Source organism: Nomascus leucogenys, chromosome 3 (genome assembly GCF_006542625.1).
Source record: "Nomascus leucogenys isolate Asia chromosome 3, Asia_NLE_v1, whole genome shotgun sequence".
Lineage (NCBI taxonomy): Eukaryota > Metazoa > Chordata > Mammalia > Primates > Hylobatidae > Nomascus > Nomascus leucogenys.
In genome coordinates this window covers 84,190,138-84,200,401 of record NC_044383.1, presented here as the reverse complement: position 1 = coordinate 84,200,401, position 10,264 = coordinate 84,190,138, and the positions used below count along the sequence as shown (strand labels likewise).

The 10,264-nt window shown below is 35.5% G+C and overlaps 1 long non-coding RNA gene across 1 annotated transcript in view; it reads right to left on the bottom strand.

The window, feature by feature from the left end:
* Positions 1–1,933: 1,933 nt before the first annotated feature.
* LOC115832368 overlaps positions 1,934–10,264 on the bottom strand; it is a 30,335-nt gene continuing 22,004 nt past the window's right edge. The window contains exon 3 of the long non-coding RNA XR_004027853.1: positions 1,934–1,988. This is a non-coding gene — a long non-coding RNA (uncharacterized LOC115832368). The remainder of the gene's footprint in view (positions 1,989–10,264) is intronic.

Below are 10,264 nucleotides of genomic sequence, written 5' to 3'. Positions count from 1 at the left end.
CTGTATCCTTTTGTTAACTGGAGGTAATAATATCCAATCTACCTATTTCACAGTATTCATATGAGGATATCAGAAAGTAGAGATGAACATACTTTGAGAACCTGAAAATATGAGAATAAGATATTATAAAATAAAATTTAAAATTTTAACAGTGAATTTGGTAGAGTTCACATTACCTGAATCATTGGCAAGTTAAACACATGTATTGCTCATGTTTAACTTATTCTAAAATTACTTAGGAGATAATATATGTCCTCTGATTATATTTGACATTATTTTTAAAGGATACTCTCCAAAATGTAATAACTTATCTCAAGTATGATTATTCCTTACACGGAGTAGAAAATGATTCATATTTATCTCATCTGCTAAAAATTTTATTAATTTTTAACACAGTGTACCAAAACAAAACATCCTGGTTTGTAAAAACCGAGGTATATTTAAATACAGGGATCTAAACTATAAGAGTTACCAGTTGATGCTACTTGGCTGAGATTTCTGCCATTATCTAGTCAGCCAGTCCTGTAAAGATCATGTCACTCTTGTGTCACTATCTTAGAGGATTGAGACAGGCAGAATGATTTAAATCAATATAATTACTGCACTAGGGTTCAAAGAAAGCGTGTCTTGTGCCTCCCAGGACATGTACTCAGAGCATGTCTGAGGAGGAGATGAAGTTTGGTCAGCCTTGCTGACAGGCTACACTTTGGTTGACTCTTTAATCAGTGTTTTTGTTTTGCATTTTCTTTGATTAATTTAAGGAGGAAGAGAGGAAAGAGAAAGACATCTTTTTCTTTTGTGTGTGTGTGTGTGTGTGTGTGTGTGTGTGTGTGTGTGTGGTTCTCACTCCCGTTGCCCAGGCTGGAGTGCAGTAGGGCACCATCTCAGCTTTCTGCAACCTCCACTTCCCTGGCTCAAGTGATTCTCCCACCTCAGCCTCCCGAGTAGTTGGTACTACAAGCATGCACCACCACGCCTGGTTAATTTTTTGTATTTTTGGTAAAGACAGGGTTTCACCATGTTGCCAGGCTGGGTTTTTGTTCTTTGCATCAACAATTTGATTATGAATAATTTAGTAGAAATAATATTCTGTGATTAGTTTTATCCCATGTATGATTTTAGTATTTTTATTTTCTGTGAATATTTGAATAAAAACATCCCATGTAAACCTTCATTCTACTGTTTTCTCTCTTCTACACTGTCTTCCTTTTATCCTATCCCAATCATGTTAGGGCAGCATCATGGGTTGAGAGCAGTACTGCTGTTAGCCTGGAAGCCCCTGGATGAGTTCTGATGTGTGTGTTCTTGGGAAAGTCATTGATCCTTTATGGGTGAAAAATGATGTTGCATGTGCCAACGTCAAAGGTCCTCTCTAGTTCTAAACAGAGTCAACTTATTTTTTTAAATCAATCCATGTGATGATTCTCTTTTGGAAATATCACCTATTCCTCTGATTGTGTCAATTAACACTCCTCCAGTAAAGTTTTTGTGTGTCTTAAGAAATGTAGTCAAAATACAGCTGAGTGTCCACAGAAGGCTTAGCTAAAGAAAAACTGAAAATTCAATACTTATGAGGAAAAACACTTACTAGTGGCATGTAAATTGATACAAAATCACTTGATTGAGAGGAAAAGCTCATTATCTTTTTTCAAACATTAAATGTGCAGGAATCTGGTTAGTGATTTATTATCGAGAAGCTGAGGCTCAATGTATATAATATTTATCTTTACAATAATATTTCGGGGACTCCAGTAAGTCATCAAATGCAACCCACAATATATTTTATAATTCCATCATTAGCTCACTGAGTAATATCTTTTGTAATTTAGCTTAACAAGCACATTTGTGAAGTATCATGTAGCCTTCCAATGCTCCAAATAGAAGAACCCTCTTAAGGTAGATTTTCTGGGTTGTGAAGGCTCTCCATGTGGCTCCCCAACAGATTATAGGGCTTCTTTATAGGTTAAAATGTGCAGTGATCCTGGTATCTGCAAAAGTAAAATATCAAATATCACAGTACTCTAGGTACACTGTCACCGTCTCCTAGTTGCCTTTGCCCTGCTTTCCATTTAGTTATCTCTGGCTTTCTAGAGCTCTTGAACTTGAAAAAGGTTAGACAGCACACCGCTGGAGCAGTTTGTGAGCATCAGCAGATTTAGCTTGTAATTTCATTGATCTATATGGGCTCACTGTTTGCAAACCAGCTGCTGCACTGTTTCCCTACAGTTACTGATCTCAGTAGCATTGATTTTTTTCCCCCTTACATTAACATAGCATTACTCCTTTAATGGGCAATAAATGACTGGAGGTAAATACAATCAGGGCTGCAACAACAAAAGGAAACCATCAGACTCATTTTTATTTAAGATATTCTTTCCATTAATATTTGCCATAAAATTATAACGCAAATTATTGACAAAAGCAATGCAATTTTGATTTTAGTCCATTTTGTTCATTTGTAGATATGTGGTGTCCGCCAAGTGGTCTTCTCTTCCTAATGCATTAGGCAAAGCAATACAATAACGGTGCTTTTATGGATACTGTAAATTTGCACCATTACCTTAGTACAACAAAATCCTATTCATGAAAGAAAGTAGAAAGCAGTACAAAGGTTTACACTTAACTTCACCTATGCTGATAATGAAGGTGTCTCAGATTGTGTCAGCTGGCTAAACGACACCATTAAAATCTTGGTTGATTTCAATAAAATTAGAAAAATATTGACTAATCTCTGATATTAAAGAACCCAGTCTATATCACATTAAGATGTAACCCTTACACATCTTCCTGCTGTATGTTTAAAGTGGGTGTCTGTGTGTGTATGCAGGGCGAACACTATTTAGAAATTATTTCTCAGAGTTCCTTTCTGGAATTTTGATAACTGTGGAAGAGGATATAAAAGGCATGCATTTTAAAGTTAATTACACATAGATATGTTCTAGGTGGTGAAGGACATGAAAAGAGCCTAAAAACAGATCACTTCTGGTGATCAATTTAGTTACTTTAAAGAAGCAAATCACCATTAAGCCCAACCGATAATTTCAATTGTAACAAAGCAAAGTCAACAATATATTGTATTTCATAAACTGTAGAATTTTGACTTGTTTCCATTTCTACTGACAATATAGAAATAATCTCTCATATCCAACACGATCTCTAGTACTAAGTCTAATGTTTCATTTTTTGTTTGTTTTGAGATGAGCAAAAATCTTTTGGCAGCAACTTTCTCAGATCTTTTACTCCAGGATGCTGACAAGTATGATTTTGAATTTTTAAGAAAATTGTTCTGAATCTAAAGCCTTCTAAAAAATCACCTATGTTTAGCCACATCTTTATACATTTTTATTTACTTTCTCAATATTCTTCTATGAGTTTCCAAATTTCACTGAGGTTCAGGTGCTATTACATCTCAAATACGTGAAAGTAACCATTTATTTTCAGCAATAATTTTTATTGGTGCTTTGTTCATTGGTTTTCTTTTTTAAAAATTATGTGTTACAGAAAGATGATAAGAGTATTGATCTGAAGTAAGAATCACCAGAATCAATGATAGAGTTGGCAAAAAAATCTAAAACATCCTCAGTACCTTCCAATGTAATTCTTACATTTAAATGGTTTTATTACTGTTTTATTGTTGTCGCTGTTACTTACAAAAACATTTCTCATCTCTTTCACTCTCACGTCTTTTTCCAAAATTATGTCATTGTCTATAGCTCTCATCAGCAGTCTGACCCATCTCCAAACATAAGACTTGTAAATGACTTTGGCATGAACAGTACATTATTTTTATGGTATTTATTGTCCAAAGTCTCACTTGTAAACAATAAGCTACTGCCGAGGGTCTGTCATTGTCTATGGGTGATTCTGCTACCTGCAATACTTCTGCACTTCCTGCAATACTCATCTGTTCTGCTGCCTTCCATGTGCCAATAAATTTTAAAAGATTTATTTATTTACTGTAAATGAATCAAATTCTCCTCATTTCTCTCTTGATGGTGAAAAGAAAATAAGGAGAGTGAGATTTTCTCTCTTTCAATTCTATGACTCCAGATTTAGAAGGGAAAGGAATACTTAGGAAAATGAAATCCCTTTGTAATAATTTGTGGAGGTAGGAAATAAACAAAAATGTTTTATGTAAATACGCTTTCCTTTTTAAAATTTTATATAATCCAAATTTTATATATTTTATATATATCCAAGTTTATTTCTATTATCTTTATGAAAATACATTCTAGCCCAAATTTTGGGTGATCCAGTAAAGTGTCCAGAAAGTTTTTAATATTTCAAATATAGTAACTATAAATTTTATCATTCAGTTAACGTGTAAAGCTATTTAAGACCACACTGAATTGTTTGTTACAACTTTATTTCTCTTCAATATGTGACAGGCTTATTTCCAAACTGCAATACCATAAATACAAAATTATATAGAATCTTTAAGAAACTAGGCTTTCTGGATTAACTTACGTAACAAACCTACTAGTTACCAGAAACTATTTACTGAACACTAGTTGTAAGTTAGAAATGATCAAGATGTGCCCCCAGCCTCAGCTTACAGTCTAGCAGAGTTACATATGGATATACAACTCAATCTATTTTTTTTTGCATAAAACTTCCTAGAACTGATGAGACACTTCTTTCTTTATTGATTATAGCAGACAATGGTCTATGGCCCCCACATCATGGACACGCAGAATAACTACATCTCTCAGGTCCCTTGTAGCTAGCTGGGGACATGGATGATGGTGTTGCCAGAAATGATGGGTTTGCTTCCAGGCATGACTTCTAAAATATCTCATGCAATCCTCCATGGAACCTCTCTTCCTTCACCCATTAAGTAAACAAATGAAGAGGGTCTATCACAGAGTTCCAAGAATACTCTGTGGTGTGACAAAGCAAAAGAAAGTAGCATGGATGAAGAGCTTCCAGGAGAACCTCCTGACCCACATTGTCATGAGTGGGAAACAATATTTTGTGATGTTAAGACTCTGAGACTTTAGGTTTGTGTGTTTCAACAGCTAGCATTTACTACTCTGACTCAATAATTCTCAAAGATCATTTTGTAACTCATTGTCCTGTTTTGTAATATTAATACAAAGGCATACATAAGCTTTAACAAGGAATGCAGGGCTTTGGGTCCTTAAGTTAAAGAAGACTCAGATTTCTCGATTTTATGAATTATTTCCTCTTGTAGATTTTTCCTGACCATATTTTCCTAGGTGTAGAGCAGGGGTGTCATTCTTCATTGAAAATCATGTAGCTGTCTCTGGCTTTAATATTGTGGATCTAAAATCTATATAATTAAGCTGAAAATTATTAGCTACCATTTATATAACACCAAGGACCAGGCAAAACTTTAATCACATGCAAACTTCATTAAAACGCTGTAAGGTAGATATTATCGTACTTATTTTATATCTGAGGAGATGGAGATTTACTGAATTGAAATAAATTACCAAATGAGTAAATTCTAGCACAAGTATTTGACCCTAAGTCTGTGAATGCTCAAGCTATTAATTATCTTAAGCATATGTAGTTAAGTAGTATCTTTTCTTAGAATGGCTCAAATAATAATATGTGACAGGATATTATCTTATGAAGCTTATATTGACCTCTGTTAGCCCTCTTCACTTTTGTGGGGTATATTTTATTACTTGACTATGTTCTTGATAGATCATAGTTCCAGCAAGATGAGATGTATTTCCTTATAACAAATTTGTAATAATGTCTTATCTAATATACATGGCTATAATTTTTTATATTTTAAAATTTTTATTATAGAAAATTTTAAATATAAACAGAAGTAAAGAATATATGTAACCCCAAATATCAACTATACAGTTTTAGCAATTATCAGATAATGGCCAATCTTGTTTTATAAAGCCCCCCACACTCCCCAGATTACTCTGAAGCAAATCTCCAACATCAAAATTATTTCATTTGTAAGCAGAATAGATACTATCTTTTAGATAATCAGTTATAAAAGATACAATTCTTAAAAATATATAATTGCAGTGTTATAATCATACCTTAAAGATATTAAAATAATTTGTATAGAAATTCTTAAAATATATTATTCATGTAATTACAAAATAACATATATTGCATGTATGTTGTGTTCTAGGCCTATCTTCAGATGTTCACATCTTTGAATTCTGGTCAACACATTTAAACAGGTTTGATTCTGTACTCAAATTACACACCTAATTCTTTTGTTGTTGTTGTTGTTCCAAGCAGCCTCCAGGTTGGCTATTACTTAAAAGTTTGTGTTTGTTTGTTTTAATTATTATGAATTTTTCATCCATGCCATTAAACATTTACACTTCAAATTATTATCAATAACATTCCTATTTTACAGTTATGTACAACTTGCTTGTTTACAATCTCTGTATTACCCACGATGCAACAGAATTAACTAACAACAAGTTATTAGATTTTTCCTATTAATGTTAATGTTCTAGGAGTAAAAACTGGAGTTAAAAGATAACTACTAATTGCCAGAATTCAATGAAGTTCCTTAATAATTCCTCGAAAGCATGGCCTTGCTTTTGAACAGGAAGTTAGGATTCTTAATCTGTTTCTGGCATCCTGACTCTGACTTGTGTATCATTTTCTGCATCTGTGCCTCACTATCCTTGTTGTTAAAAGAGGAATAACAAGATAATAATACACATGCTTGTGTGTTACACAGAAATCTTGTGAAAATTAATACTCAAAAAGGACTTCAGAGCTTAGTGAGACAAGGCACTTTAGAATATAAACACCATGCAATTATTCTTATTACTGTGAGCTAGAAAAATGCTCACAAGAAATAGCATGATTATTGTGGCATGCATTAAGCCAAATAAGAAAGCAGGCTACTGGGGAATCCCAACGAAGATAAAAATTACTTTGACCAATCCTTCCTTCCCTCCAGCCACTGAAAGAAATTATTTTTATAGCCATGTTAAAATGGTACCCTAACTTCCTTTCATTTTGCTTAAAATCTGTGATACAGGAATTGTGCTTAAATGAAATTTCCATCAGCTTTTACATATTAAAAAAGCAAGTGCATTTTAATGCACATATTGAACATTAAATCATTTTTTGCCGCAGGTTATTGCAAGTAAATAGTAATTGTAAAATAGATTCTTTTTGATGAAATAAAATGAAAATAGACTGCTAAATGTTCACCTCAGATTTTCTCATCATTTCATTAACAGTTCAACTAGGAAAGGTACTTTTATAATGATGGGCAGGAAAATCATACTCATCTATTTGCATCCATACGCATATATTGGTACACTGACTCTGTTGCCTTAAAATAACAGAACAGAAATATATGAAATGCTTATGCTCCTTAAAATGATTTGTGAGAACTATTTTATTTAACAATTATCTCTTTATTCACATATCAAACACCAGATTAATTAAGAAATGTGACCAAATTTAAATAAGAATCAATTTGCACTTCCACAGTCATCTTATCTTTTTAGGAAACAGGAAATAGAAAAATAAAAATTAGTAAAACAGGTTAGATTCTTAGTGGACTAGCCACAAACTTCTGTACTATTTTGTGTCAATGGTAAACTCAAACCCTTTCCATCCCCATTTACTTTGTGTATCTTTATAAAATATTTTTCTGTAGGTTCAACTATTTTACATTTCCACATATGGCTTGCCCCAAAACCTAAATTAAAGTAATTATGCACTTTAAGACATTGGGAAAACTGTAAAGATTCAGACTGTTTTATACAAGAATAATAAAACAGCAACGCCTTAAAAGGACACTTTCAGCTGTTGCAGACAGGGAGCAGAGAATGCTACTGCTGAGCTTGCATTGCCACCTATGGTTGCTATCTGACAGTTCCCAGGGAAAAGAAACGTGCTCTGTCCTCTGGGTGTACAGTGGCACCTGGGCACTATGCTTCTAGCTTTAGCTCAGTTTAGAATAAACACCTCACAGCATGCGAGCATTGATTCAAATCCTAAATTTGGGAACTATATATACTTGATTTAAATTCTCATGAATGCAGTAAATTAACAAAATTTCACAAACTTCATCACTTTAATACATATTGTCAACTTTACACAAATTCTCAAATTATGGTAGTCAACATTCCTTTAAATAACAAGCATTTCGATACTTACTTTCAATTATGGAGATCTCTGAGGAAAACACTCCTCTTTGCTGACCTCAAATTTTACCACTTGTCAATTTGGTATCTAGAGCTAGCACTATGATGCAAGTTACATTGTATACAGTCTTATGTTTTCACTTCTGAGCTACATGATGAGCTTGATGGGAGCAGAGGCTGCTCCTCATGTCATTGCACACCCACACACTGATGGCAGCGCGCTGGGCTCAGAGAAGCGGATCTATCAGGTTGAGCTTATTGATATGTCCTCTTGACTTTATCTTATGACTAATTGTCTTAGGTCCAGTTCCCTAGGAGCAGGGCCTGAGAAAATAGATTAAATGCACATGATGTACTGAGAACGTGATCTTCAAGAAAAGCTTCTGAAGGAGGGAGAAAAACAGGAACAACTGAGCAAAGATGTGACCTCAGGCCAAATCTAGCATTGGCCTGCTCCTCAACGTGGATGGAAGGGAGTCTCTGAAGCATAAACTGTGCCACACAAATGCCTCTCCTTGAGGCTGAAGGGCCAGCCAATTGTACCCCTTATTATTCAGTCTTAACAATGCCACCCCTGGATGGTGGGAGCTGTAAAACCTCCTAGGTGAGGCAGCTCCGTCAGCTGAGGGCAAATCTCCAGAGAAGGGGACAGCGGTGAGCTGCGGGTAGCCCCACTCCCTGCAGCTAGGGGACAATAAAAGGGGCCTAGTAAAGGGGATCAGGGAAGAACATCTAAAGCATCCACTCAAATGCACTTGTTTCTTACATTAAGTTTACTCTATCCAAACACAGATTCTCCAGACTACTGTAGTTACAATTCTTGAGGAAACTTACTAGTTTCTGCATTGGTTCTGTGGCAAAAACTGATACCCATCATCTCCTTCCATCACCCAACATATGTTCCTCTCTCTCTCTCTCTAGCAAGTCCACTAGCTGAGGTAGCCTACCTCATGGTGTAACACATAGTCTTATTCCTGAGGATTGAGCTCCTATTCTGATGCCCTTACTAGGAAGGTCATGGTTGCTGTACCATTCACAGGTACAAATGAGCATAGGAAGATCCAGAGACAGTTCCCTACCCTGCCCAGTGGATCAGCTGAGCGTCAAACAAGTTCTTCCTTCCTCCCTAGCTTTCCTAACTCCCAAACAAGGAAAGGGTCGATTATTCGTAAATTGTATTTGATGGTCTTCTGGCACACACTGCCTAAAGCTACCAAGTGGCATGTGTACCTTTATATTACAAGTACAGTAGTAGGAATTTTAGTGTACAGCTTAATCCACAGCTGGAAGGAACCCACTCTAAAAACACAGATGTCTAGACTCACAGGGCTTAAGGTTTCAGGATCAGGAAGCACAAATTCTCCAAGTGATTACTGGAAAGTGATGGTGAATGGAGCCACTCCCACTTTCACCACTTTGTTCCCAAACCGCATATATTATTAGTTTGCTGGGGCTGCCATAACAAAATCCCACAGACTAGCTGGCTTAACTAACAGAAATTTATTTATTTTCTCACAGTTCTGAAGAAGAAAAGTCCAAGATCAAGATGCTGGCAGGATTGGTTTCTCCTGAGATCTCTTTCTTTGATTTGCAGATGGCTGTTTTCTCTCCATATACGCAAATGGCCTCTCCTTTGAGTATATGCATCCTTGGTATCCCTTCCTTTCCTTATAATGACACTATTCATATTGGATTATCACCTTGTGTAACCCTACTTACCTAAGTAAAAGCCATATATCAAAATATAGTCACATTAGGGGTTAGAGCTTCAAGATATAAAAGGGGGGGGAACACACAATTCAGTCCATAACACTATGGATCATACCTTTTGCTAACATAGCACCATACAATTGATATTGGTGTAAGAAGTATACTACATTCTAAGAATAATGCCCCATCTTTTCAAGGTGTCATGTGCAAACTGATGCCTAATCTGCATCTTTTAAAGGCCACTCAAGCATTCTGAAAGGATAGCACTAGATGCCGTAGTTGATGAGACCAGTAGGCCCTGCTGTGGTTTGCATGCAGTTTGTTTGTCCCCACCAAAACTCATGTTAAAATTGCCTCCCCAATATGCTGGGGTTGGGACTAGCTGGGGGTGTTTGGGTCATGAAGGTATGTCCCTCATGAAAGGGCTGGTGTTGTTC